The 26,908-nt window shown below is 42.8% G+C and overlaps 1 pseudogene across 1 annotated transcript in view; it reads right to left on the bottom strand.

The window, feature by feature from the left end:
* Window positions 1-457: 457 nt before the first annotated feature.
* LOC311112412 (nck-associated protein 1-like) overlaps window positions 458-26,908 on the bottom strand; it is a 51,654-nt pseudogene continuing 25,203 nt past the window's right edge. The window contains exons 10-31 of the transcript in view: window positions 22,590-22,646; window positions 22,387-22,483; window positions 21,919-22,025; window positions 16,339-16,471; window positions 16,147-16,228; window positions 15,954-16,012; window positions 13,571-13,716; window positions 9,823-9,955; window positions 9,089-9,208; window positions 8,621-8,760; window positions 8,296-8,427; window positions 7,706-7,924; window positions 7,277-7,408; window positions 6,830-6,927; window positions 6,290-6,383; window positions 5,974-6,056; window positions 5,535-5,615; window positions 5,133-5,226; window positions 4,758-4,874; window positions 2,468-2,577; window positions 1,784-1,873; window positions 458-1,332 (exon numbers count right to left, since the gene is read on the bottom strand). The product of the transcript in view is annotated as a nck-associated protein 1-like (transcript). The remainder of the gene's footprint in view (window positions 1,333-1,783; window positions 1,874-2,467; window positions 2,578-4,757; window positions 4,875-5,132; window positions 5,227-5,534; window positions 5,616-5,973; window positions 6,057-6,289; window positions 6,384-6,829; window positions 6,928-7,276; window positions 7,409-7,705; window positions 7,925-8,295; window positions 8,428-8,620; window positions 8,761-9,088; window positions 9,209-9,822; window positions 9,956-13,570; window positions 13,717-15,953; window positions 16,013-16,146; window positions 16,229-16,338; window positions 16,472-21,918; window positions 22,026-22,386; window positions 22,484-22,589; window positions 22,647-26,908) is intronic.

The raw sequence follows: 26,908 nt of genomic DNA, 5'->3' as shown, positions 1-26,908 counted from the left end.
AATGACTTAGCCAGCTAACTTACCAGAATATTCTGAAATAATGATTTATTTCTTTAAGAAGATGAGCATAAAATGGGCATGGTCTAATTGACTCATCAACCAAAAACACCTATGAACCAGAAAATCAATAGTTATTTCAGGTTGTTTATCAAAGTTAGCTGGGTAACTCATTGATCCTGCTTTGTAGTATATCCCTCTGGTCTGTCAGATGTGAAATTAGCTGGGTAGATAAGCATCTGAGTGGCCATTGATGAGCCCCCTCCCTGACAACTTAAGTTATTAAAACTAAATGAAAGACAGCTGTTGATCATGGAGTCAGTTTACACAGTTGAAGTTGAGTGGTGAGCATTGTTGTGCACAAAAGGTTGAGAGTTTGTGTCACCGTTGGGATGGAACTCACTCTGTTACAATGGTCCGTCAACTGAATGCTCTTATATATACACTAACAGAGCAGTTTGATATAACCTATTGTTTATTTATGTTATGGAAGTTAGTGGAATTTTCAAAAATGTAAAACATAAAAAGGTGTTAAGGAAGAACAATTTATAAACATTCCATAAATATGCAAGAATGTTTATCATACCATATGGGCAGTGGTACAATGGTGAGTTAATGCCACTGAGGCATCATGAGTTAGTAAAAAAATTATACTATGCTTTTTACAAACACCACCATCTGTTCATCTTATTATATAGCTACCAGCAACAATGAGATGCATGTGTCAATAATTTGGCAAATATAAAAACCAAACTGTAAAAAACACACAGAATAACCCATAAAAATCTAGAACAACCACCTAAACAAAATCACTGTTCATCATTAAAGCGCCGGTCAATAAACAAGCAACATTATTATTAATGATAAAGATATTTAAAATTCACCCCCCAAACATCAGTGTTATTTTTCCATAACACCTTTTTCTCTACAACATTTTGTATGTAAAAAACGGCTGCTTTTCATTCAATTTCTTTTTCTTCGTAGTGTCAATCTTTTTTTTTTTTTTTATCAACCAAAACTCATAGGTTACTATGACTCCTTTAGGAAACGACGGGTCATTAATGCAATTTCATGAGGAGAAAAAAATTTATCCCACAACTTCATACTGTAGTGTAGTTTTAAGACCAAGAGAAATGAGCACATGGCAGTTAATGTTAGCAAGGCTCCTGTGGTCCACTTGATGTCCCTGGTGAGGGACTTCTGTTCTGAAGAGGAGACTTATGCAGAGGAGCTGATGCTCTGCTTGTAGACGGCGTGGTAAGCGTTTCTCAGTAGCACGTAGGGGAAGCAGGACTCCAGGAGGTCCATGGTGAGGAATGGAGATTCTTGGACAATCTGAAACCAAACCAAAAACATGTATTTTGTGCCGGAATCTGTTCTAGTGGTAGCGCTTCCGACTCCAGACTACACATTGCCCCTTGCAGCATGGGTTTAAACCCCACCTGCACCTTCTGTATCTCTACCCATCTGTCTCCCCCACTCATTTATGACTTTCTATCTCAATAAAGTGAACAGTATGTATAAAAAAGATTCTCAGAGAAAATGTGTGGGTGTGAAAACTTTTATTTATCATACATATGCATAATGATAATGGGTGACATTCATAGATGGAATGGGCCATTATTTAAGGCAATTTTCTGTTTAAATAATTGGCTCCTTCCCATGTACATCGCATAATAAAAGTAGCTAAATAAATCACTAGTTGCAGTATTCGGAAATCTCCTTGGGTAATGTGCCATGCCGTATTGTGCCATCCCAAATGTATTGAATCAGCACAAATACTCACCATGTCCAGCAGCAGGTACACAGACTCCCTGTTTCGTGTCGTCATTTTGTCGGTCTCCTGGCCGATCTTCAGCAAGCTGGAAGATGCCAGCTGTAAATATCAAAACAGCAGAGTATTAAAGGTATGCAGCAATACTGATTTATTTTGAAGTTGCTCATCAATTTAAAAAATAAGTTTGAAGTTTTCAAAGACAATGCATTCCAGAAACTGCTCAGTAGTGGGGAAAAAGTAGTGACAAATCCATTTGTAATGTTAAAGTCAATTTAGGACAGCTGAGGAATGGGGCTGGAGAAATGTAGCCACTCTCAAATTCATAGACAGAGCCATGATATAATGACTGGCCATGAGATCAAAATTAGTTTTAACTATGTTTTGAAGCTATACAGAGTTTGTTTACAATTACTTTGCTTACAAACAATGGGGTAAAACAAGCTGGTATTTTGGGTTTGGATGGGGTAAGACAGTTGAACTAAACTCAAGAGGTATTTATTCATAAGTTCTATCCAAGAATCAATGGCTAAATATAATTCATGTAAAAGTAAAGAAATGGATGCACCAATACCAGATTGCCCATTTAATGTGATTCAATCACAGGGAGGGAGAGGAAAATATGCATATAATATATAAATGTTGACAATGCATTCTATAGCGTCAATAGTCAGAAGAGCGACATGTTGCACTTACAGCCAGAAATTCTTTGAGACGATCTTCAATGCTTCCCTTGTGAATGGTGAACAAGGCAGCAGCTATCTGGTTGACAGCTTTCGCCAGACAGTGAATGTTGTTGCAGTGCCCTTAGAAAGATTGAAGAAAACATTTACTTCTCAGTTATCACAGTCCAACAACAATTGCTCTAGACTGTTTACCTTGGCTACCTCAATCTCTCTATAGTTATTAACAAAATCATCTCAGGCAATAAGACACTGGCTGTGTCTGAAAAAAACTCGTCCTCTCACTGTCAACTGCTTTATTTTCAGCAAACTTAACATGTGTAAATATTTGTATGAACATAACAAGATTCAACAACTGAGACATAAACTGAACAAGTTCCACAGACATGTGACTAACAGAAATTGAATAATGTGTCCCTGAACAAAGGGACAAGTAACAAAATCAAAAGTAACAGTCAGTATCTGGTGTGGCCACCAGCTGCATTAAGTACTGCAGTGCATTTCCTCCTCATGGACTGCACCAGATTTGCCAGTTCTTGCTGTGGGATGTTACCCCACTCTTCCACCAAGGCACCTGCAAGTTCCCTGACATTTCTGGGGGGAATGGCCCTAGCCCTCACCCTCCGATCCAACAGGTCCCAGACGTGCTCAATGGGATTGAGATCCGGGCTCTTCGCTGGCCATGGCATTCCTGTCTTGCAGGAAATCACGCACAGAACGAGCAGTATGGCTGGTGGCATTGTCATGCTGGAGGGTCATGTCAGGATGAGCCTGCAGGAAGGGTACCACATGAGGGAGGAGGATGTCTTCCCTGTAACTCACAGCGTTGAGATTGCCTGCAATGACAACAAGCTCAGTCCAATGATGCTGTGACACACCGCCCCAGACCATGATGGACCCTCCCGCTCCAGAGTACAGGCCTCGGTGTAACGCTCATTCCTCCGACGATAAATGCGAATCCGACCGTCACCCCTGGTGAAACAAAACCGCGACTCATCAGTGAAGAGCACTTTTTGCCAGTCCTGTCTGGTCCAGTGACGGTGGGTTTGTGCCCATAGGCGACGTTGTTGCCGGTGATGTCTGGTGAGGACCTGCCTTACAACAGGCCTACAAGCCCTCAGTCCAGCCTCTTTCAGCCTATTGTGGACAGTCTGAGCACTGATGGAGGGATTGTGCGATCCTGGTGTAACTCTGGCAGTTGTTGTTGCCATCCTGTACCTGTCCCGCAGGTTTGATTTTCAGATGTACCGATCCTGTGCAGGTGTTGTTACACGTGGTTTGCCACTGTGAGGACGATCAGCTGTCCGTCGTGTCTCCCTGTAGCGCTGTCTTAGGCATCTCACAGTACGGCAATTTATTGCCCTGGCCACATCTGCAGTCCTCATGCCTCCTTGCAGCATGCCTAATGCACATTCACGCAGAAGAGCAGGGACCCTGGGCATCTTACTTTTGGTGTTTTTCAGAGTCAGTAGAAAGGCCTCTTTAGTGTCCTAAGTTTTCATAACTGTGACATTAATTGCCTACCGTCTGTAAGCTGCTAGTGTCTTAACGACCGTTCCACAGGTGCATGTTCATTAATTGTTTATGGTTCATTGAACAAGCATGGGAAACAGTGTTTAAACCATTTACAATGAAGATCTGTGAAGTTATTTGAATTTTTAAGAATTATCTTTGAAAGACATTGTCCTGAAAAAGGGTTGTTTCTTTTTTTGCTGAGTTTAGTTCTTGCCTACTACTTACTAAAACTACATACTGTGTACTAATCAAAATACGTATTACTATAGAACGTACTGTTTAATAAAAACATATGCAGTAAGCAACACATATCAACATACTAGGCTCATTCATACTGAAAAGGCATCATATAATGTGCAATCGTGCTTGTTTCCCCCTTCATTCATTTTGGAAGCGCATGTCTCCTTATCTGATGATCAGCTGTTTTCGAACACACGTGGGTCTGAAAAGACATGTCTCTTCCTCAATAGCATTCGTACTAGATGAAAAGCTGAAATGAGTATACCATCCTGGCATTTAAAGCATACCAAATGTTCCATATTTCACATAGGCCTACTATAAATTATTATATTTTTGCATACGCGATCAGAGTACTTACTATTTAGAAAGGGTATTCGGACATGTACTAACCATGCTATTAAGGATATAGGGCCTGTCTGTCTGAATACCCAGTTGTTTTCTAAAAAGTACTCGACAGATCTATATCTGCACCTGGTGGGTTCTATGGGTAATCAGACACGGCCACTATTACCCAAACGACCATTGACACATCTAAATTATATAAATACCTTCGATTGCAGGGCTATATTGAGACATGACGTTGCTGGCCAGAGTTGGCATGGAAACGGCAACGAAGACCATGAGCAGACAGGCGATCTTATACTCCTCCTCCGGGCTGATGTTTTCTGGAAAGAGTGGTATTATGTACAATTAATAACTGGATGTCAATCAAACAGTTGCTCTTAGAAAACAATGTCAAAGCTCTGCCAACTACACCATAATCATGTTTATGTTTTTTCCAGTTAGCAGTATTCAATATGGCCAGGCTTTCCTTTTGTAATGTTTAGAAGTGACACATAAAATGAAAATCTTCCTAAAATGTGTTTATTTCCATTGGCAAACACTTTGTCAGCCCTTTGCAGGGGCCTAGTTCTGGCTCTCACCTGATTTCTGTGAGGAAAGGGCCACCACTAAGGCTGGGTCTATCTCACAGGGCAGGCCTGCTGCAGACGACAGCTCATACACGTTCATGGCCACCTGACAGGAAGAGGAAATCACAGTCTCAAACATAAGATCATCATCTACAAAAGTCTTTCCAAAATCTATCCTCGAGTACAGGGGACACTAGTTCCACCTATTTTATGTATTCCAGAACTAGCACACCTGATTCAACTAATGAAGGGCTTGGTGTTTGGTTAACCAATTTAATCAGGTGTGCTTATACTGGAATACATCTAATAAGTCAAACTGTCTGGGGGTACTCGAGGGAGGTTTGGGAAACACTGATCTAGACTGTTTTCCCATTCTAACCCAGTGAGAAAGGTCCTATACCCGTTGCCTCCTACCTTCATGTCTGTCTCTCTGGGAATGTGGTCCTTGAAATCCTCGACGGAGCTCACCAGGAAAGGAATGTGGCAGGACAGCACCTGACGACGGATAATGTGACAGAAAAAGGGGTCACATTTGAGTGCCGGTATGCTGTCATGTTAAATCTAGTTACTGGCATCTTTCTTTCACTACTTTCATATTTTTATATATTTTATTGGACAGAGAGAGAGAAAGTAGGGAATAATAGGAAAAGAGAGTGCGTTTTCACACCCATGTCGACACTGGTATACAAGTGCTGTAGGCGGTGGAACTAACCACTATACCACATTAATGGCAATTCTGACTTGATCTTATTTGAATCCAGATATACAGCAGAGGACTTCAGTGATGATACAGAGGCCCAGTTTGTGACAGTGATACAGTATTGGTCAGGATAAGTGTCGTGACTGGACTTACATCGCGGAGTGCTTCCTGGGCCAGTGATCGGAATGACAAGATGACTCCAATAATGGTCATCCTTTTCAGGACGCTGTCAACAGCTACAGAACACAGACAAAGACATAACACAGCTTTAACCTCCTGTAAAAGTGTTACAAAACTCAGTACAGTCTTGATCTGAGGGAAAAACATTAGAAATATGCTAAAGGGAGCACATCTGGACTCATTACCATATACAGGATGTGCTTAATATGGCAACAAGCACACTGATAGTCACACTGCTTCTTCTGTTTTGGGGCTACGAGAGTAAGACATGGGCAAGAGAGAGACGTACATGAGAGCTTCTTAAAGAGGGCAGCCATCTGCTCTGGCTTATCAAAGCTGGTCCTCATCTGGTTAAGAACTTCCACGTTGTCCACCACCAGTTTCTTTGGAAAAGAGAGAGAGAGAGAGAGAGAGAGAGAGAGAGAGAGAGAGAGAGAGAGAGAGAGAGGAGAGAGAGAGAGAGAGAGAGAGAGAGAGAGAGAGAGAGAGAGAGAGAGAGAGAGAGAGAGAGAGAGAGAGAGAGAGAGAGAGAGAGAGAGAGAGAGAGAGAGAGAGTGAGAGAGAGAGAGAGAGAGAGAGAGAGAGAGAGAGAGAGAGAGAGAGAGAGAGAGAGAGAGAGAGAGAGAGAGAGAGAGAGAGAGAGAGAGAGATGAGAGAGAGAGAGAGAGAGAGAGAGAGACAAAAAGAACAAAAGAAAGAAAGAGAGAGAGGTACTATTAATGAGATTCAACAGAGATATAGAGCCCAGGGGCATCAACATGAGTACAAACAGCTCTGAAGGAAAACAAAAACAAACAAGAACACCTCAGATTCAGGTCAGTGACCACACCTTGAGTTCTGCCACCTGGGAGGATATGTGCCACATGAGGCTCTCGCTGAGGAACTTCATGCCATAGGGTCCCAGCAGCTCCGACAGTGACCTCATCTCTGTGGGAAAGAGAGAGCAGGGGGGATGTCAGAAATGCTTTGTGTCAATAGGTCACTATTCATACTCCTCTTGCTTATCCCCAATGCTTTTGGGATTTAAGTATGTAGGTGGCCATGATTAAAATGTACACATATTTAACCCAATAAAGGCTGCAAGGCTTTCCCCCCCCCAAAAAACGTGTTGTCCTAGAGCAGCAGAATATTCACAAAACTATATTCACTACACAGCAGCCTCAGTATACACTATAACCATCACATCACATTGTCCTATACAGAAGAGGCAAAAAATTTCCTGCTCAAAGTATTGCAAGCCTCTATTACGTCTAATAAATGGTTCTGATGGTCTCACCGGATATATCCGAATACTCCTCCAGCGTTAAAGATGAGCTCGTTCTCCGTGGGCAGGTTGACAAAGGCCTTCATGGCAGGGAAGTAGGCAATGTGGCCATTGCTTACCTGCCGGAGCAAGGTCTCCAGATACCTATAGACACAACAAGCAGACTCAATCTCACTGGATGACACGATAGAACGGATTTCAACCTGTGTGTAGGAGTGCTGATCTAGGATCATGTCCCCCCTGTCCATGTTATCTTATTCATTGTGTTCTAAAAGGAAATACGGATCCTAAATCAGCACTCCTACTCTGAGACGCTTAATACATACGGCCCAAATCTCCATCCACTCATTGGACATTTATTTTGTCCTGGTTTCATGAGGAATCACCCAGATGACATAATATGTGAACTGAGGACTGGTGTGTTGGTTGGGCGGGACTCACCAGTTGGTGTAGAGGCTGGTGATGGTGGGCTCCCCGTGGCTGTCCAGGTGCTGGGTCTGCTGCAGCAGCACGTTGTTGAACACCCGCGTGATGTCGATCTGCACATAGTTCTCGATGGACTGCAGCACCGTCATGTAGGAACGCACGCTGGTGAGCAGCTCGGAGGGCTTGGCGATCTCCTGCGTGGCCTGGTTGTACATGGTCATCCCCACAATGGACCTGAGAGAAGAGGGAGCATCATGAGTCTTGGATCGATCTATAGATCGTATCTATCGATCATATTGTTTCAATCCATGGTAATGTATCATATATTTCGTAATGTATCATATCTATCTATCGTACTGTCTATCGTATCTATTGTATCTATCGTATCATATCCATTGTATCGATTGTATCGTATGATATCCTAACACAGCATAAACACTTGAGGACCAGAAGGATAGGAAACATTGCTGTTGAAATATGGCTATGTCCCAAATGGAAGCCTATACCCTATATAGTGCACTTAGGGCCCTGGTCAAAAGTAGTGCACTAAATAGGGAAAAGCTCACCATTTGGGAGGTATCCTATGTGTGGGTGGGTGGACTCACTTGGTGAAGCGGATCTCCAGGTGGGAGGTGAGGTACTCGCGGGGGGTAAAGGTGTGCTCCCACACCACCATGTTGGGCACGTAGTTGATGGAGAAGCACAGCTCCGACAGCGCCGTGTGCAGCTTGTCCAGGCTGGAAGACACAATGAGATAGAAATTAACATCAGCAACTACTGACACACCTTTACCCTCCGCGAGTACCTCACCTCCCACCTGGAGATCCGCTTCACCAACCGCACATACCATCACACACAGACACACACGCAGGCACACACACAAACAGTCACACACATATATGCACCCCGGCACAGACACATGTAACTCACTTGGTGACCAGGAGCCTGTTCTTCCTCATGCTCTCAACACCCGGCTTCTCTCGCTCCGGCTCACCTTTCTTCCCAGTCTGCTTTTTAGACTTCTTGTTCACTGCCTGACTGATGGTTTTCGCACAGTGTTTAGGGAGCAGCTGCAGAGAGAGAAAATCTGAATGAAAATCTATGTGCAATAATTGTATCTATACCTTGATAAGAAGTTATCATAGGATTCCATGAAGCTGTCAGATTGACGATAAACTATAAATTAGGCTCACATCAATATTGCCCCTGTCCATTCATTATAAAAGTCAAAACCTACAATCAGCAGCACTCCTACTCTGGATCACATACACATACTAAAAATATATGCATTTACTGTACTGAAGTCACTATGGAAAAAAGTGACCGCTAAAGTGACAAATACATCATTATATACCCTATTCCACAAGGACACCGGTCTCCATGGCAATGGCCCCTCACCTGGTCACTGAGCGTGCACTGCTCGGTGCAGATGTCGGTGATGAGGTTGCGCGCCTGCTTGGCCATCTCGTCCAGGAACATGTTGCAGAGCGACAGACTGCGGTCGCCAATGTGATGCCGCTGGGAGAACGCAGGGAAGGGACAGGTAGTTAACCACTCAGGAGCAGTGTGAGATGGGAATCTTAGTGCAACATTTTCGAAGTGCAAAATAATTATGCAAAATGCAAAAATGACAATAAACCTCATTATAATCTCACAGTGATTTAATTTGAAACGTTTGTTGTTAGTAAACTGATCAATATATAAATCACTTTGTTATGCACATTGCACATCGTTGAAGAAAAGTTTCAAATTATTTCACACTGACAGATTATAATGACATTTATAGTAGGTTTTGCACTTTGCACAATTATTTAGCATTATGAAAATGCTGCCCTTAGTGTTTTATGAGAATCTCAAGTTGGGTTGCTAAATTACAGAAACTTTCCCAAAGTTCCCAGGTTTTTCAAAAATCCCAGTTGGAGGATTTCCGGAATCAGGAGGGAAAATGCAGGGAGGGAATACTCCAACTGGGAATCCTCCAACGGGGATTTCTGAAAAACTCAGGAACTTTAGGAATGTTTCCAGAATTTTGCAGACATAGACTTACAAAACGAATTCTAGATATGGATGTGATGGTTATGCTTCATAAGGTTTTCATTCAACCATTGGTTGCTTTGGTTGTGGGGCCTTACCTCTTCGGGACAGAGCTCGTGGGTGCAGCTCATGAAGTGTGTGCACAGCAGGGGGAACGAGATAGAGTGGCGCGACTGTGAGGGCAGCTCCAAACACTGCTGAAACATCTTCTCAAATGCTCGGCTGTAGAAGCTATCACCACCAATGAGACCGGGACACCAAGAAAGTCAGAAACTCAAAATCCATCTAGAGCAATCATATCCAAAACAATCAATAAATTAATCTTGTTTTCATATCTTGTCATTAATATATATTTTCACGAATATTTTTTTACATTTGTGTTATGCCTATTTATTATCGTTAGTGCTCATGTTTATAGCAAATCATTTGACCGCGCGCCTTGCGGGTTGATATCATTCTATTTTACGTTTTTTGTAAAAATAAGCTGTTACTGGACTGTATTATCTACTATAACTCTATTACTAATTTAAAGTATTGTTAGGTAAATACAAACATGCTACGTGTTGCAGTAGCCCTTCAGATTAATGCAAAACATATCCTTGACTCTATTCGCGAACTACACCTAAACTATAACGAAACTAATTTCACACATAATAACAGAGACAATATTATCAGTTGTCAAATTGTAAATGAAGAGATGGGCGCAGCTTGGAATTAATTGACAGAGGCAGGGAAAGGAGCACCACTTTATCAAATCCTCCTTCAAATCACATGCAGGTAAAACGCTTTGATTTATTAGAAAGAGCATATTCTGCATTTTCTAAGACACTTTGTCAAATAGCTCTCAAAATTCGTGAGGTGCAGCTCTATCTCCAAATATCACTTTTTAAAAGTCCATGCGTTCAGCACATGAGCACTCGCATGGCAGCATTTCTCAGGCCACTAAGCAAAGATTAGTAACAAAATAAACTTAAAATATATATTTTAAATACATTTATTATTTTCAATGTTTCTTTAAACCTGCCAAAATGAAATAATGGATTTCTGTGTTATGGATTTTATTCTTTCATTTTACTTATAGCCTACAGTAACATAAACTAATGAAAATGCTATTATGTTCTTTGAAATAATAGTTTTTTCGTATTCTAATGTTACCTTAAGACCTTCATAAACACAACCAAATGATTATTCTTCCTATAGCATATATGACATGTATTTATTAGACTGTTCGAATGTTGACCTGTCATTGGCTGGAGGCCATGTGTATGCTAATGTCCCCCGACAACATTCTCTAGCGGATACTTATAGGCTGAAAGGCCTGGCAGTTCTAGAGTGAAGGAGGAAGAATTTACCCAGGTCTACGTCTGTCTAAAGTGCAATCAAAATGCTGAGCTGAAGGATCGGATGATCACACTTCAAGAGGGGACTGAAGAGTAGACTGAATTATCGCCAAGAGGCTTCTAGAGTGGATGCGGCCTACGAATATACGCTCCCTTGGGGCGGGTCTGCCATCGAGGCAGACCGGGACGAAAACTATGAGGTTGACTTCCCAAACATACAGCTACACAATGGCGTTCCGACCAGCTCTACCCCGATGCTATCTACCCAGTCCCAGCACTGGGTGACATTCGCCGGTAAAGGTAAAAGCCGACGGAAAGGTAGAAGAACGAGCCACTGACCACAAGCGCGGTGTGGGCTGTTCCCGGCCAATTAATTTCAGCCTGGAATCTCCACTCCCACAGCAAGATTCGCAAGAAGGACGTCCGGAGTCCCCATTGTGAGTAATGAGTGGTCCACGGCTCCCAGTCCGCAGAGGGCTTCGAGAACACCCAATGTGAGTTCAAGGCTCCCCCCAGCCCCAAACTCCAGCAATGTTCGAAAAGGGGGAGCAGCAGGAGGAGCTTCGTCTGCCCCAGTTGGAAGGTATCATCCTCCATGTAGGACAGGGCTCTCCAACCTTGTTTCTGGAGCGCTACCGTCCTGTAGGTTCACGCCAACCCTAATCTGGCACACCTGATTCTAATAATTAGCTGGTTGATAAGATGAACCAGGTTAGTTACAACTGGGGTTGGAGCAAAAACCTACATGAGGGTAAGCTCTCCAGGAACAGGGTTGGAGACTCCTAATCTAGCATCATTGCTGAAACCTCCATGGTTTGTCATATTGCGTCCCAGATGCAAGTACTCTTTGTTACCTGGGGGCGTGCGTGACGGATTTACAAGAACTGTTCCCAACCATCAAAAAGCAACTCTCTGACACAAAACGAGTTGTGATTCGTATCGGATCAAATTATGTCATGCGAGTGAAAGCAGAAAAGCTCAAATCCATTTTCAAACAGCTTATCGAGACCATACAGGAGTCGGGTAAACAACCCATAACCTCAGTTTCTATTCCGTCTGTGCATTGGAACTGTGAGAAATTCAGCCGTATGTGGTCTCTACATGTTTGGCTGAGAAACCATTGTAGATCTATTTCATCCTAAGGATCCAGACTGCTATCCATCTCCTGAGTGGCGCAGTGGTCTAAGGCACTGCATCGCAGTGCTAACTGTGCCACTAGAGATCCTGGTTCGAATCCAGGCTCTGTCGCAGCTGGCCGCGACCGGGAGACTCATGGGCAGCGCACAATTGGCCCAGCGTTGTCCAGGGTAGGGGAGGGAATGGCCGGCAGGGATGTAGCTCAGTTGATAGAGCATGGCGTTTGCAACGCCAGGGTTGTGGGTTCGATTCCCACGGGGGGCCAGTATAAAAAATAAAAAAATGTATTCACTAACTGTAAGTCGCTCTGGATAAGAGCGTCTGCTAAATGACTAAAATGTAAAATGTAAATTGGCTCGGTGCTAAGAGCTGTTAGGCCTACTCGAGCAAGAACATGTAAGGTCCTTGCTTGAGGCATATACCCAATGGTGCAGTTCTATGCAATCTTATATCTATAACAGGACATAACGTGTGCTTACTGATGGTATCAAATCTAGTTTCCTCAATATTAAGAAAGATGTGCCGCAGGGGTCCATTTTGGGCTCCGTTCTTTTCACTATTTATATAAATAATTTTTGTCTATTTGTTAGAACCTGTAACAATCTCTACGCAGATTATAGTCATTTACTCCTTTGCCCCCTCAGTACAGCAGCCCATTCATGACCTTCAGCATGGTTTTGACTCAATAAAATAAAAAATTGCTTACTGATCTTAAACTAGTGCTAAATCCTAATAAAACCAGGTTTATGCTGTTCTCTAGGTCTCGTAATATTGACCCTGAGGACCTGCGTATTTACACATTGAAGGGAGCCCAAATTGAGCAAGTTCCCCATTATAAGTACTTGGATTGACAATCTTTTAAAACACACATTGAAAAGCAGAGAATTAAGATTGGTTTCTTTTATAGAAATACATCCTGGCTCAATTTTGAAAGTAGGAGGAAGATTGTTCAAGCAACGCTTCTCCCAGTCCTTGATTATGGTGATACAATCTACATGCACGCGGCAGCCTCTGTTTTAAAACCTTTAGATTCAGCACTGCGTTTTATTACTGGGGACCATTTCCGTACACATCACTGCTTTTAGTTTTTATACCCCCAGCTAATGGAATAGCCTTGAGGCCACCTTGAAGTTAGACTCGCTGGTCTCCATTGGACAGATTAGACCAAGTTTAAGGGCGGTGATATATGAAAGTTGTGCTTGTTTTAATTAATCTTGTATTGATATTTTTACATTATATTGCATTACATTTTATTCACACGGCTCCCTTGTAAATGAGATCTGGTATCAATGCTGACCTACCCTGTATATATAATTTATATATACAAAAAAATATATATATATATTCTGTCTGTTGGGTTATTAATTACCAGAAGATGGAGATGTCCGAGGTTTCCACCAGCATCTCCACCAGGGAGTCCACCATCTTGGTGTGGAATATGATGGTGTTCATCATCTTGCCCAGCTCCCGGTGGTCAGCGATGCCCAGAGAGGCTTTGGACACACTGGTGTAGGCCTGGAGAGAGAGAGAGAGAGAGAGACAGACAACATAGTTTGATTACATCAATCAAAATACCTTGAATTTCAATCAAAACCATTCTCCCTTTCAGCTAGCATCATATTCCAGTCTCTCTTACAACTGGTGTTTAACCCCCTAGAGTAGATTACCATGTCAATCTAAGTTAAATAACAAAACAAGAGGGATTTCAGTTTTTTTTTTGCATTGGATGAGTCTCAATCAACCGCATCCGCCAGTGTCGCACTTCCGCATCTGCAGTGAAAGGTGGCAGAGCTAGAGCGGTGTTTGTCAGACCATGAGACGTCCCGAAAATCTGTCTTCTCACGGAAATGTCTGTAGCGTCTGAACGGTATGACCTACAAACTACACTGAACAAAAATATAAACATATAAAATGTAAAGTGTTAGTTCCACGTTTCATGAGCTGAAAAACTAAATCCTAGAGATGTTCCATACGCACAAAAAAGCGTACTTCTCCCAAATATATTTCTCCTTAGCCAAGTTAATCCATCTACCTGACAGGTGTGGCATATCAAGAAGCTGATTAAACATTATCATTACACAGGTGTACCTTGTGCTGGGGACAATAAAAGGCCACTTTAAAATGTGCAGTTTTGTCACACAACACAGATGTCTCAAGTTTTGAGGGAGCGTGCAATTGGCAAGCTGACTGCAGGAATGTCCGCTAGAGCTGTTGCCAGAGAATGTAATGTTCATAAGCTGCCTCCAACGTTGCGTTCGAGATTTTGGCAGTACGTACAACCGGACGTACTGCCAAATGGTAGAGTGGCCACTCAAGGACATTCAAAGACATGTCCCGAAGCCACTCCTGCGTTGTCTTGGCTGTTTGCTTAGGGTCGTTGTCCTGTTGGAAGGTGAACCTTTCGCCCCAGTCTGATGTCCTGAGCGCTCTGGAGTAGGTTTTCATAACGGATCTCTCTGTACTTTGCTCCGTTCATCTTTCAGACGTGACGCTTTGCATTCAGGCCAAAGAGTTCAATCTTGGTTTCATTAGACCAGATAATCTTGTTTCTCATGGTCTGAGAGTCCTTTAGGTGCCTTTTGGCAAACTCCAAGTGGGCTGTCATATGCCTTTAACTGAGGAGTGGCTTCCGTCTGGCCACTCTACAATAAAGGCCTGATTGGTGGAGTGCTGCAGAGATGGTTGTCCTTCTGGAAGGTTCTCCCATCTCCACAGAGGAACTCTAGAGCTCTGTCAGAGTGACCATCGGGTTCTTGGTCACCTCCCAGACTAAGGCCCTTCTCCCCCGATTTCTCAGTTTGGCCGGGCGGCCAGCTCTAGGACGAGTCTTGGTGGTTCCACTTCGTCCATTTAAGAATGATGGAGGCCATTGTGTTCTTGGGGACCTTCAATGCTGCAGACATTTTTTGGTACCCTTTCCCAGATCTGTGTCTCAACACAATCCTGTCTCGGAGCTCTGCGGACAATTCCTTCGACCTCAAGGCTTGGTTTTTGCTCTGACATGCACTGTCAACTGTGGGACCTTCCAAATGTATGTCTAATCACAGGTGGACTCCAATCAAGTTGTAGAAACATCCGAAGGATGATTAATGAAAACAGTTCAATTTCGAGTCTCATAGCAAAGGGTCTGAATACCTATGCAAATAAGGTATTTCTGTTTTTTGCCATTTATGAATTGTGTTATTCAATTCGTTTCTATGGGCTTTAGTAGAAAAAACCAAAATCAACATTTTATCAAATCAATTTTTTATATATAGTTTTTTATACCTAAAGGGGTCCTAAAATTCTAAACCAGATAGCTAAATGATCCATAGTATGACCAGCTTAAAACAATTCCATATGTCAGCTTAGCACTCCCCTCTCCCCCAAAGTCTTCGATTCTAAAGAATTAAGGGGGGGTAAACACCACTGTTTAAGTGCTGTAAATGCTGCAAACTAATTTACCACGGATACAATGACAAAACGTAATTGTTTTGTTCAATTTATGTTGCTCTGGTTCTAAAATGTGTATAGAATACGGCATACAGTATATTGTTTACAAATGGACATAATATTCATAGGGACAGTTTCCCAGACACAAATTAAGCCTAATACTATTCTAAAAAGCACTTCCAAAGGAGATTCTAATCTGGGTCCAAAAAACTGGCCCATAAGGGTATAACTAGGGTAGCATAGAGTTATTGAGTTTTTGTAATACGAGGACAGTTTTTGATATGGCTACCATAATCAGCCCTGGGCTGTCAGTGGCTTACCTGCAGACGGAACCAGTCAAGCCTCATGCCCCGGAAATCAAACACGTCTCCGTCCTCCACTGCAACACAAGCACAAACACTCCTCATTTCCTGATGTCAACATCCGCACCCACCACAGTGCCCATACATAAAGCAACACTTGGGACGGAGGTAGCAGCAGGCGGGTGAGTTTCTTAAATGTCAGGCTGAATACCTTGCTTCACGCTGAGGGAGGTCATGGTGTTCACAAAGGAGGACATGATGATGGATTCGTCCTCAGGGCAGACGGAGAGGTTCTGGAAGGGTAGGTCTACGTGTCACTGTCTTGTTGTTGTTGAATGCAAGAAACTAGTATGCGTGTGTCAGCGTGCACGTGTTAATGTGTGTATGGGGGAGGGGGTCTCACCTGCACAAGCTCGTTGAGAACCACAGCGTCAAAGCCGGAGAGGTACTGCACATAGTACCGTTGCATTACGGGACCATACTTCCTGACGTGTGCCCTGAGCTCCTCCATGTAGAAGATGAGCTCTGCAATGTGCCTGAGAAGCAACAAGAGAAAAGGAGAAGTCAGGGGTGTATTCAGTGGTGCACACCGTAGCAAAACAAATGTTTCTTATGGAACAAGTTCAAGTTAGTCTAGGGCAGCCATGCCATACTCAACAATATTTCAATTTTTGGAAATCAGTCAGGCTTTTAACTTACTTCTGTTGAGAGTTGTAATAGCAGAAGGCACAAGGTGCAATTTCGAAAATATGGTAATCACGGACAGACCTTGGAGAGCTATTTATAACCTGTCAGAAATGTTCAGTTGATCAACTACTAGCCCATGTTAGCTAGGTAGGTAAGTAAGGCTAACCAGCCATCTAAATCTTGTAGTTATTATGGCCAGATTAAGTGCCCGGGGGTCTCCATAATTTTTATTTGTTATTTGATTTATTAGGATCCCCATTAGCCGACACCAATGGCAACAGCTAGTCTTACTGGGTTCCGACATATAGCGAAAAATACATTACAGACAAAATACTTTACAATTTACATACATTTAAAAACATTAACATGTAGTGTGTGTGTGCATCGATCAGTTACACATACATGTCAGTACATACACACAACAAGTAGGTCACATGGGGGAGTGGCGTTGTGCTGTGAAGTGTTGCTTTATTAGTTTTTTGAAACCAGGTTTGCTGTTCACTTGCGCTATATAAGATGGAAGGGAGTTCCATGCTCTCATGGCTCTGTATAATGCTGTACGTTTCCTTGAATTTGTTCTGGACCTGGGGAATGTGAAAAGACCCCTGGTGGCATGTCTGGTGGGGTAAGCGTGTGTGTCAGTGCTGTGTGTAAGTTGACTATGCAAACAATTTGGAATTTCCAACACATTAATGTTTATTATAAAAACAAGAAGTCTGTCTTTCCGCAACTCTTAGCCAAGAGAGACTGGCTGCATATTATTTATATTAGCCCTCTGATTACAATGAAGAGCAAGACGTGCCACTCTGTTCTGGGCCAGCTGCAGCTTAACTAGGTCTTTATTTGCAGCAATAAGCCTGGACATTAATCAAGATAAGATCAAACTAGAGCCTGAAGGACTTGCTTTGTGGAGTGTGGGGTCAGAAAAGTAGAGCATCTCTTTATTACGAACAGACCTCTCATCATCTTTCACTATTTCCAGAACAGCTACCTTGTTCTTGAACCTCAGGAACTTGACCACTATCGGCCTGGGTCTGTCACCTGGGCCAGTGGTGGGTTTTCCAGTCCTGTGGGCGCGCTCCACCTCAGTCTTCCTGTGGTCCATCTTCAGTTTCTCAGAGATCATTTCCCTCACTTTGTCTTCAGACTACGTCCACGTCTCATGTGGAGATTCTGCAATTCTGTCCACAACCATGTTGTTCCGCCTTGATTGTCCCTCGAGATAATCAGATTTCTCTGTCATTCGCATACAGAACTGATGTCCTCTCTCAATGACTTACAGATTGCGGTCATCTTGCCGTTCTCCTGTTTAAACTCATCGAGCTGACCCTGGGAGAACTGCAAACTGTTCTTCAGGTCCTGGACCTCTCGTCAGGTTGTCCATTATTTTATTAGTTGACTCCACCAGTATTTGGACAAAACACTTGAAGCTATTTTCTTGTTGTTGTAACAACTGCTTGTAGAACTCTATTTGGTAGCAATGATTTTGTTGAGTCACTCAGGTATCATTATGAACACACATATAAGACATTGCAAAATGTGTAGAATTGCAGAGAATTAGCTTTAAAAATGCAACATTTTTAGGGTACATGTGTTGCGAGGTGGGGGTTTGTTACTACGCCGATAAATAACAATATACATCCTGACCTTTGCCACCTAGGAAATGTGTGTGACCGGACCTTCTCAAATAGTATTTGAGTACCCCGTGGGCTTGGCGATATTGCCTAAAATCAAAAAAAAAAAAAGAAAAAACACTTATGGGCGACACACGATATATACACTATATATACAAAAAGTATGTGGACACCCCTTCAAATTTGTGGATTTGGCTATTTCAGTCACACCCGTTGCTGACAGGTGTATCAAATCGAGCGCACATCCATGCAATCTCCATAGACAAACATTGGCAGTAGAACAGCCATACTGAAGAGCTCAGACTTTCAACGTGGCACCGTCATAGGATGTCACCTTTCCAACAAGTCAGTTCGTCAAATTTCTGCCCTGCTAGTGCTGTCCCATTCAACTGTAAGTGCTGTTATTGTCAAGTGGAAAGGTCTAAGAGCAACAACGGCTCAGCCGCGAAGTGGTAGGCTAAACAAGCTCACAGAGTGCTGAAGCGCGTAGTGCGTAAAAATCTTCTGTCCTCGGTTGCAACACTCATTACCGAGTTCCAAACTGCCTCCGGAAGCAACATCAGCACAAGAACTGTTCGTCGGGAGCTTCATGAAATGGTTTGCCATGGCCGAGCAGCCGCACACAAGCCTAAGATCACCATGCACAATGCCAAGCACCAGCTGGAGTGGCCTAAAGCTCGCTGCCATTGAACTCTGGAGCAGTGGAAACGCGTTCTCTGGAGTGATGAATCACGCTTCACCATCTGGCAGTTCGATGGACGAATCTGGGTTTGGCGGATGCATGGAGAACGCTACCCGCCCCAATGCATCTTAACTCTACAGCATACAATGACAATCTAAACGATCTGTGCTTCCAACTTTGTGGCAACATTTTGGGGACAGCCCTTTCCGGTTTTAGCATGACAATGCCCCTGTGCACAAAGAGAGTACCATAAAGAAATGTTTTGTTGAGATCTGTGTGGAAGAACTTGCTTGGCCTGCACAGAGACCTGACCTCAACCCCATCGATGAATTGGAATGCCGACTGCGAGCCAGGCCTAATAGCCCAACATCAGTGCCCGACCTCACTATTGCTCTTGTGGCTGAATGGAAGCAAGTCCCTGCAGCAATGTTCCAACATCTAGTGGAAACCCTTCCCAGATGATCAGAGGCTGCTATAGCAGCAAAGGGGGGACCAACTCCATATTAATGCCCATGATTTTGGAATGAGATGTTCGAAGAGCAGGTGTCCATATACTTTTGATCATGTAGTGTATATCAATATTTTAAAATGTTCTCTAAATAGGCTTTGTTGTACAATGAAACATCAATATACTACATTTCAAACAGTCAGCTATAATCTAATGAGCTCAGGGCATGTACAATTATAACAAGGCTAATTATAAGCCTTCCACAACTTTATAGTCAAACGTTATCCATATACCAGCAACAGTCATTTTTTATTCTTTTGTCATCCTACTATGATCTGGTTTCATCCAAATATCATCCAATCTGCTGAAATCAAAATTGTATTTGTCACATGCGACGAATACAACAGGTATTGGATACATAATACAGTTTCTTCTTCTGTTTGTTGAGTTTAGTCACATCATTTCTCAATCTGCAGTAAGTCAGAAATGCTTACTTACAAGCCCTTAACCAACAATGCAGTTTTAAGAAATAATACATTTTTTTTTTTACAAAAAGACAAAAACAAATCAGAAAAAATATGAAATAAAAAAGTTACAAATAATTAAAGAGCAGCAGTAAAATAACAATAGCGAGGCTATATACAGGGGGTACCGGCACAGTCAATGTGCGGGGGCACCGGTTAGTCGAGGTAATTGAGGTGCGGGGGGGCAATGCAAATAGTCTGGGTAGCCATTTGATTAGATGTTCAGGAGTCTTATGGCTTGGGGGTTGAATCTGTTTAGAAGGCTCTTGGACCTAGACTTGGCGCCCCAGTACTGCTTGCCATGCGGTAGTAGAGAGAACAGTCTATGACTAGGGTGGCAATCTTTGACAATTTTTAGGGCCTTCCTCTGACACTGCCTGGTATAGAGGTCCTGGATGGCAGGAAGCTTGGCCCCAGTGATGTACTGGGCCATACGCACTACCCTCTGTAGTGCCTTGCGGTCGGAGGCCGAGCAGTTGCCATACCAGGCAGTGATGCAACCAGTCAGGATGCTCTCGATGGTGCAGCTGTAGAACCTTTTGAGGATCTGAGGGGGAATAGGTTTTTTCGTGCCCTCTTCACGACTGTCTTGGTGTGCTTGGACCATGTTAGTTTGTTGGTGATGTGGACACCAAGGAACTTGAAGCTCTCAACCTGCTCCACTACAGCCCCGTCGATGAGAATGGGGGCGTGCTCGGTCCTCTTCTTTTTCCTGTAGTCCACAATCATCTCCTTTGTCTTGATCACGTTGAGGGAGAGGTTGTTGTCCTGGCACCCCATGGCCAGGTCTCTGACTTCCTCCTTATAGGCTGTCTCATCGTTGTCGGTGATCAGGCCTACCACTGTTGTGTCATCGGCAAACTTAATGATGGTGTTGAAGTCGTGCCTGGCCATGCAATCACGCGTGAACAGGGAGTACATGAGGGGACTGAGCACGCACCCATGAGGGGCCCCCGTGTTGAGGATCAGCGTGGCGGATGTGTAGTTACCTACCCTTACCACCTGGGGGCGTCCCGTCAGGAAGTCCAGGATCCAGTTGCAGAGGGAGGTGTTTAGTGCCAGGGTCCTTAGCTTAGTGGTGAGCTTTGAGGGCACTATGGTGTTGAATGCTGAGCTGTAGTCAATGAATAGCATTCTCACATAGGTGTTCCTTTAGTCCAGGTGTGAAAGGGCAGTGTGGAGCGCAATAGAGACTGCATCATCCGTGGATCTGTTGGGGCGGTATGCAAATTGGTGTGGGTCTAGGGTTTCTGGGATAATGGTATTGATGTGAGCCATGACCAGCCTTTCAAAGCACTTCATGGCTAGGGATGTTCCATAGTTTGAGTAGAGTAGAATATCAAGTAAATTTTGTGTAGCCTCCTGTAGCTCAGTTGGTAGAGCATGGCGCTTGCAACGTCAGGGTTGTGGGTTCGATTCCCATGGGGGGGCCAGTATTAAAAATGTATGCACTCACTAACTGTAAGTCGCTCTGGATAAGAGCGTCTGCTAAATGACTAAAATGTAAAAATGTCAACTTTTCTGCTGACTGTGATGATGGAACCAACATCTTAGCACTTCAGCGCCATTCTCACACTGGTCTGCTGCTGTTGATGCTTCACTTGACAGGTGCGGTTACAACATGTAGTTAAGGCAGGTCAGGATTGGTAGATAACTTTTCCAAACATGGTGCATGTGCTGTGACAGTTGAGGTGTGCAGAGGTGTGAGATGCCGCATATGCCGATGTTATAACAAAACGCTTATAAAAACTTGATACTCGTGATACAGGTGTTTCCTATTACACACAAAAAAAAAATGCTAATGAATTGCCAAAACATGATTTATCGCCCAGCCTTAAGTTAGTCCATCCCCATTACGACTGTTTGCTTCCGTTTGGTTCCTAGTGAATACACCCCAGGTGAGAGGATTTCATATAACCAAACCACTGTTAATTTGAAGCAAAGAATCAGCAGTCGGCTGTAGCATTTTTCCCCCCAGATGTTTTGTACCATTGAGAATACAGCTTACTTGTCAATGAAGTCATCTGTGCTTTTTTTCTGTATATTGTCTGCGTGGCGGAGGAGCCAGATGATCTCGTCCCGGGCGAAAGAGAGAGCCATGAACACAAACAGAGCCTGTGGAAAAACAACCCGGCCTTTAGACTCAAACACATCTTATTACATTATCACATAAAAAGGGAAGAGAACACTGACGAAAAACACATGAATTGAGGAGTAAACTAAAGTGAATAGGAAATTCCGCAACTCTTGGAGAACAGTGGAAGTTGATTAAAAAAAGCCTTTATCAACTTCCACTGTCCTCCAAGATTTGCTGAATTTCCTCTTCAGACTATCACATATAACATAGATAATGTGTTTTACTTATCGAAGATGACTTGTTAGTGACAGAAGCAAATAGCACACTTATTCAACAATAATGCCCATACATATCCATCGATAGATTAAAAAAGGGGATATTTCTGGGGGTTGGTTTTACCTTTGGGCCCAGCAGTCCAGGCTGGTCAGACAGAACTGTGGCCAACTCTTTCAGGGCAGACCTAAGAAACTTGCGCCTTTCTCTATGCATGGATCCACTGCAATGAATGCAAAATTAATGTTTTATTGACTTAGCATTATGAAAATTATATTGCAAGGCAGTATAAAAAAACTACTGGGGGACAATGAAGAGGATATACTTACGCGTGCGACAGTGCTTGTTCTTTGCATTCTTTGATGTCATTTAGACGTTTATTGTAGCTGGAAAACAATTAATGGTGTTAAAATACTGGAAGATGAAGTGAGTCTTCTGTGCATATTTACTATGGTACTTTTATTTTGTTATAATGTCTCTCTCACACACACAATGCTCTCAAGGCTCCAATTACAGTACAACAAAATGTGTCTGAATTAATTTATTATGTATCTCTCTCTCTCTGTAAAGTTACTTGGTTCTTACATGTACTAACGACTCAGCTATGATCGAAAATACACTCTGCCCTTGAAACTAATGCCTGAGTTCAAAGTTGCAGCTAGCAGTCTTTCCACACTGAGCTTTCAGAAGAACAAGTTTGGATTTACACAGCATTAAGATGAGACTTGACTTAGAATTCAACAGTCCTGTCGTGTGTGCTAGTTAGATGACATATCTGGCAGGTTCATCACCAGTACTGGTTGAGCAGATTAAACAAAAAATCAAGGGTAAACCCACCAGGAAAAAACATGTTGAATCAATTGTTACAAATCATCTATAACTGTATGTCATGCTTCATAAAGGGTTCATAAATGTGGCTTAACTGTGTGACATAGCCACCAATGTCAAATGTGACGTAACCCACTAAGTCAAATATGACATAAACCTGTGCTTTATAAAGGGTGGCATAAGTACTGCTTAATAAAGGCCTTATGAATCATATTAAATTGACGGTTCACAAAGCATTTATAACCCTGTCATGTATCTTGGTAGAGCATTGCAACGCCAGGATACTGGGTTCGATTCCTGGGACCACCCATACGTAAAGATGTATTCACACATGACCAAGTCGCTTCGGCTAAAAGCACCTGCTAAATGTTATATTATATTACTCTAAAACATTTCTAGGATGGCCCAACTTCTTTCCCTCTTGGGTGCATAGTCAATATTTGACCTGACCTCAACTTTCCCCAAAAAGCTGTGCTGAAGGATGACAGCACATGCACAGCAAAACACTTTGGTGAGGCCTTTGAAAGTCTGTTTACATTTTTTGCCTACTTCTGTTTTTTTCCCCAAATTACAATTTCTCAGTTTGGTTTTTCCAGGTTTCGGATTTCCCCCATTCTTTCAGGTTTTGTCACACTTTTTAAATATAAAAACAACATTAGATTTTCTGTGTTCACAACAATGCTTTTGATGTCTTTGAAAAGTCTTAGAAACCTAGATTTTTGATTGTAGTTGCTCTTTAATTCAGTGTGCTTGCCCTGCACTGTTGTTTGGATAGAAGGTTTTCTGTAGCGCAGTAATTGCACACGTGATGTTTTCCATATACAGTGATTTGAATTGTGGCCGCCAATGGAATGGGTGGAGTAAAAGAACAGCAACACTCCGTATTATTCAGAGCCCCATGAAATGACACCATACAGTATATACAGTTGAAGTCGGAATTTTACATACACCTTAGCCAAATACATTTAAACTCAGTTTTTCACAATTCCTGACATTTAATCCTAGTAAAAATTCCCTGTTTTAGGTCAGTTAGGATCACCACTTTATTTTAAGAATGTGAAATGTCAGAATAATAGTAGAGAGAATTATTTATTTAAGCTTTTATTTATTTCATCACATTCCCAGTGGGTCAGAAGTTTACATACTCAATTAGTATTTGGTAGCATTGCCTTTAAATTGTTTAACTTGGGTCAAACATTTTGGGTAGCCTTCCACAAGCTTCCCAAAATAAGTTGGGTGAATCTTGGCCCATTCCTCCTGACAGAGCTGGTGTAACTGAGTCAGGTTTGTAGGCCTCCTTGCTCTCACACGATTTATCAGTTCTGCCCACACATTTTCTATTGGATCGAGGTCAGCGCTTTGTGATGGCCACTCCAATACCTTGACTTTGTTGTCCTTAAGCCATTTTGCCACAACTTTGGAAGTATGCTTGGGGTCATTGTCCATTTGGAAGACCCATTTGAGACCAAGCTTTAACTTCCTGACTGATGTCTTGAGATGTTACTTCAAAATATACACATATTTTTCCTTCCTCATCATGCCATCTATTTTGTGAAGTGCATCAGTCCCTCCTGCAGCAAAGCACCCCCACAGCATGATGCTGCCACCCCGTGCCTCACGGTTGGGATGGTGTTCTTCGGCATTCAAGCACCCCCTTTTTCCTCCAAACATAACGATGGTCATTATGGCCAAACAGTTCTATATTTGTTTCATCAGACCAGAGGACATTTCTCCAAAAAGTACGATCTTTGTCCCCATGTGCAGTCCTCTGTAGCTCAGCTGGTAGAGCACGGCACTTGTAACGCCAAGGTAGTGGGTTCGATCCCCGGGACCACCCATGCACACATTTTTTTTATGCACACATGACTGTCAGTCGCTTTGGATAAAAGCGTCTGCTAAATGGCATATTCATTTATTTTATAAACCGTAGTCTGGCTTTTTTATGGCGGTTTTGGAGCAGTGGCTTCTTCCTTGCTGAGCGGCCTTTCAGGTTATGTCGATATAGGACTCGTTTTACTGTGGATATACAGTGGGGGGAAAAAGTATTTAGTCAGCCACCAATTGTGCAAGTTCTCCCACTTAAAAAGATGAGAGAGGCCTGTAATTTTCATCATAGGTACACGTCAACTATGACAGACAAAATTAGAAGAAAAAAATCCAGAAAATCACATTGTAGGATTTTTTATGAATTTATTAACAAATTATGGTGGAAAATAAGTATTTGGTCAATAACAAAAGTTTCTCAATACTTTGTTATATACCCTTTGTTGGCAATGACACAGGTCAAATGTTTTCTGTAAGTCTTCACAAGGTTTTCACACACTGTTGCTGGTATTTTGGCCCATTCCTCCATGCAGATCTCCTCTAGAGCAGTGATGTTTTGGGGCTGTCTCTGGGAAACACAGACTTTCAACTCCCTCCAAAGATTTTCTATGGGGTTGAGATCTGGAGACTGGCTAGGCCACTCCAGGACCTTGAAATGCTTCTTACGAAGCCACTCCTTCGTTGCCCGGGCGGTGTGTTTGGGATCATTGTCATGCTGAAAGACCCAGCCACGTTTCATCTTCAATGCCCTTGCTGATGGAAGGAGGTTTTCACTCAAAATCTCACGATACATGGCCCCATTCATTCTTTCGTTTACACGGATCAGTCGTCCTGGTCCCTTTGCAGAAAAACAGCCCCAAAGCATGATGTTCAACCCCCATGCTTCACAGTAGGTATGGTGTTCTTTGGATGCAACTCAGCATTCTTTGTCCTCCAAACACGACGAGTTGAGTTTTTACCAAAAAGTTCTATTTTGGTTTCATCTGACCATATGACATTCTCCCAATCCTCTTCTGGATCATCCAAATGCACTCTAGCAAACTTCAGACGGGCCTGGACATGTACTGGCTTAAGCAGGGGGACACGTCTGGCACTGCAGGATTTGAGTCCCTGGCGGCGTAGTGTGTTACTGATGGTAGGCTTTGTTACTTTGGTCCCAGCTCTCTGCAGGTCATGCACTAGGTCCCCCCGTGTGGTTCTGGTATTTTTGCTCACCGTTCTTGTGATCATTTTGACCCAACGGGGTGAGATCTTGCGTGGAGCCCCAGATCGAGGGAGATTATCAGTGGTCTTGTATGTTTTCCATTTCCTAATAATTGCTCCCACAGTTGATTTCTTCAAACCAAGCTGCTTACCTATTGCAGATTCAGTCTTCCCAGCCTGGTGCAGGTCTACAATTTTGTTTCTGGTGTCCTTTGACAGCTCTTTGGTCTTGGCCATAGTGGAGTTGGGAGTGTGACTGTTTGAGGTTGTGGACAGGTGTCTTTTATATTGATAACAAGTTCAAACAGGTGCCATTAATACAGGTAACGAGTGGAGGACAGAGGAGCCTCTTAAAGAAGAAGTTACAGGTCTGTGAGAGCCAGAAATCTTGCTTGTTTGTAGGTGACCAACTACTTATTTTCCACCATAATTTGCAAATAAATTCATTAAAAATCCTACAATGTGATTTTCTGGAGAAAAAAAATCTCAATTTGTCTGTCATAGTATACGTATACCTGTGATGAAAATTACAGGCCTCTCTCATCTTTTAAGTGGGAGAACTTGCACAATTGGTGGCTGACTAAATACTTTTTTCCCCCACTGTAGATACTTTTGTACCTATTTCCTCCAACATCTTCACAATGTCCTTTGCTGTTGTTCTGGGATTGATTTGCACTTTTCGCACCAAAGTACGTTCATCTCTAGGAGACAGAACGCGTCTCTTTCCTGAGCGGTATGACGGCTGTGTGGTCCCATGGTGTTTATACTGCGTATTATTGTTTGTACAGATGAA

Source organism: Coregonus lavaretus (genome assembly GCF_964263955.1).
Source record: "Coregonus lavaretus genome assembly, chromosome: 38".
Lineage (NCBI taxonomy): Eukaryota > Metazoa > Chordata > Actinopteri > Salmoniformes > Salmonidae > Coregonus > Coregonus lavaretus.
Note: the sequence above shows the minus strand (reverse complement) of the source record. Positions and strands in the feature narration are given on the sequence as shown.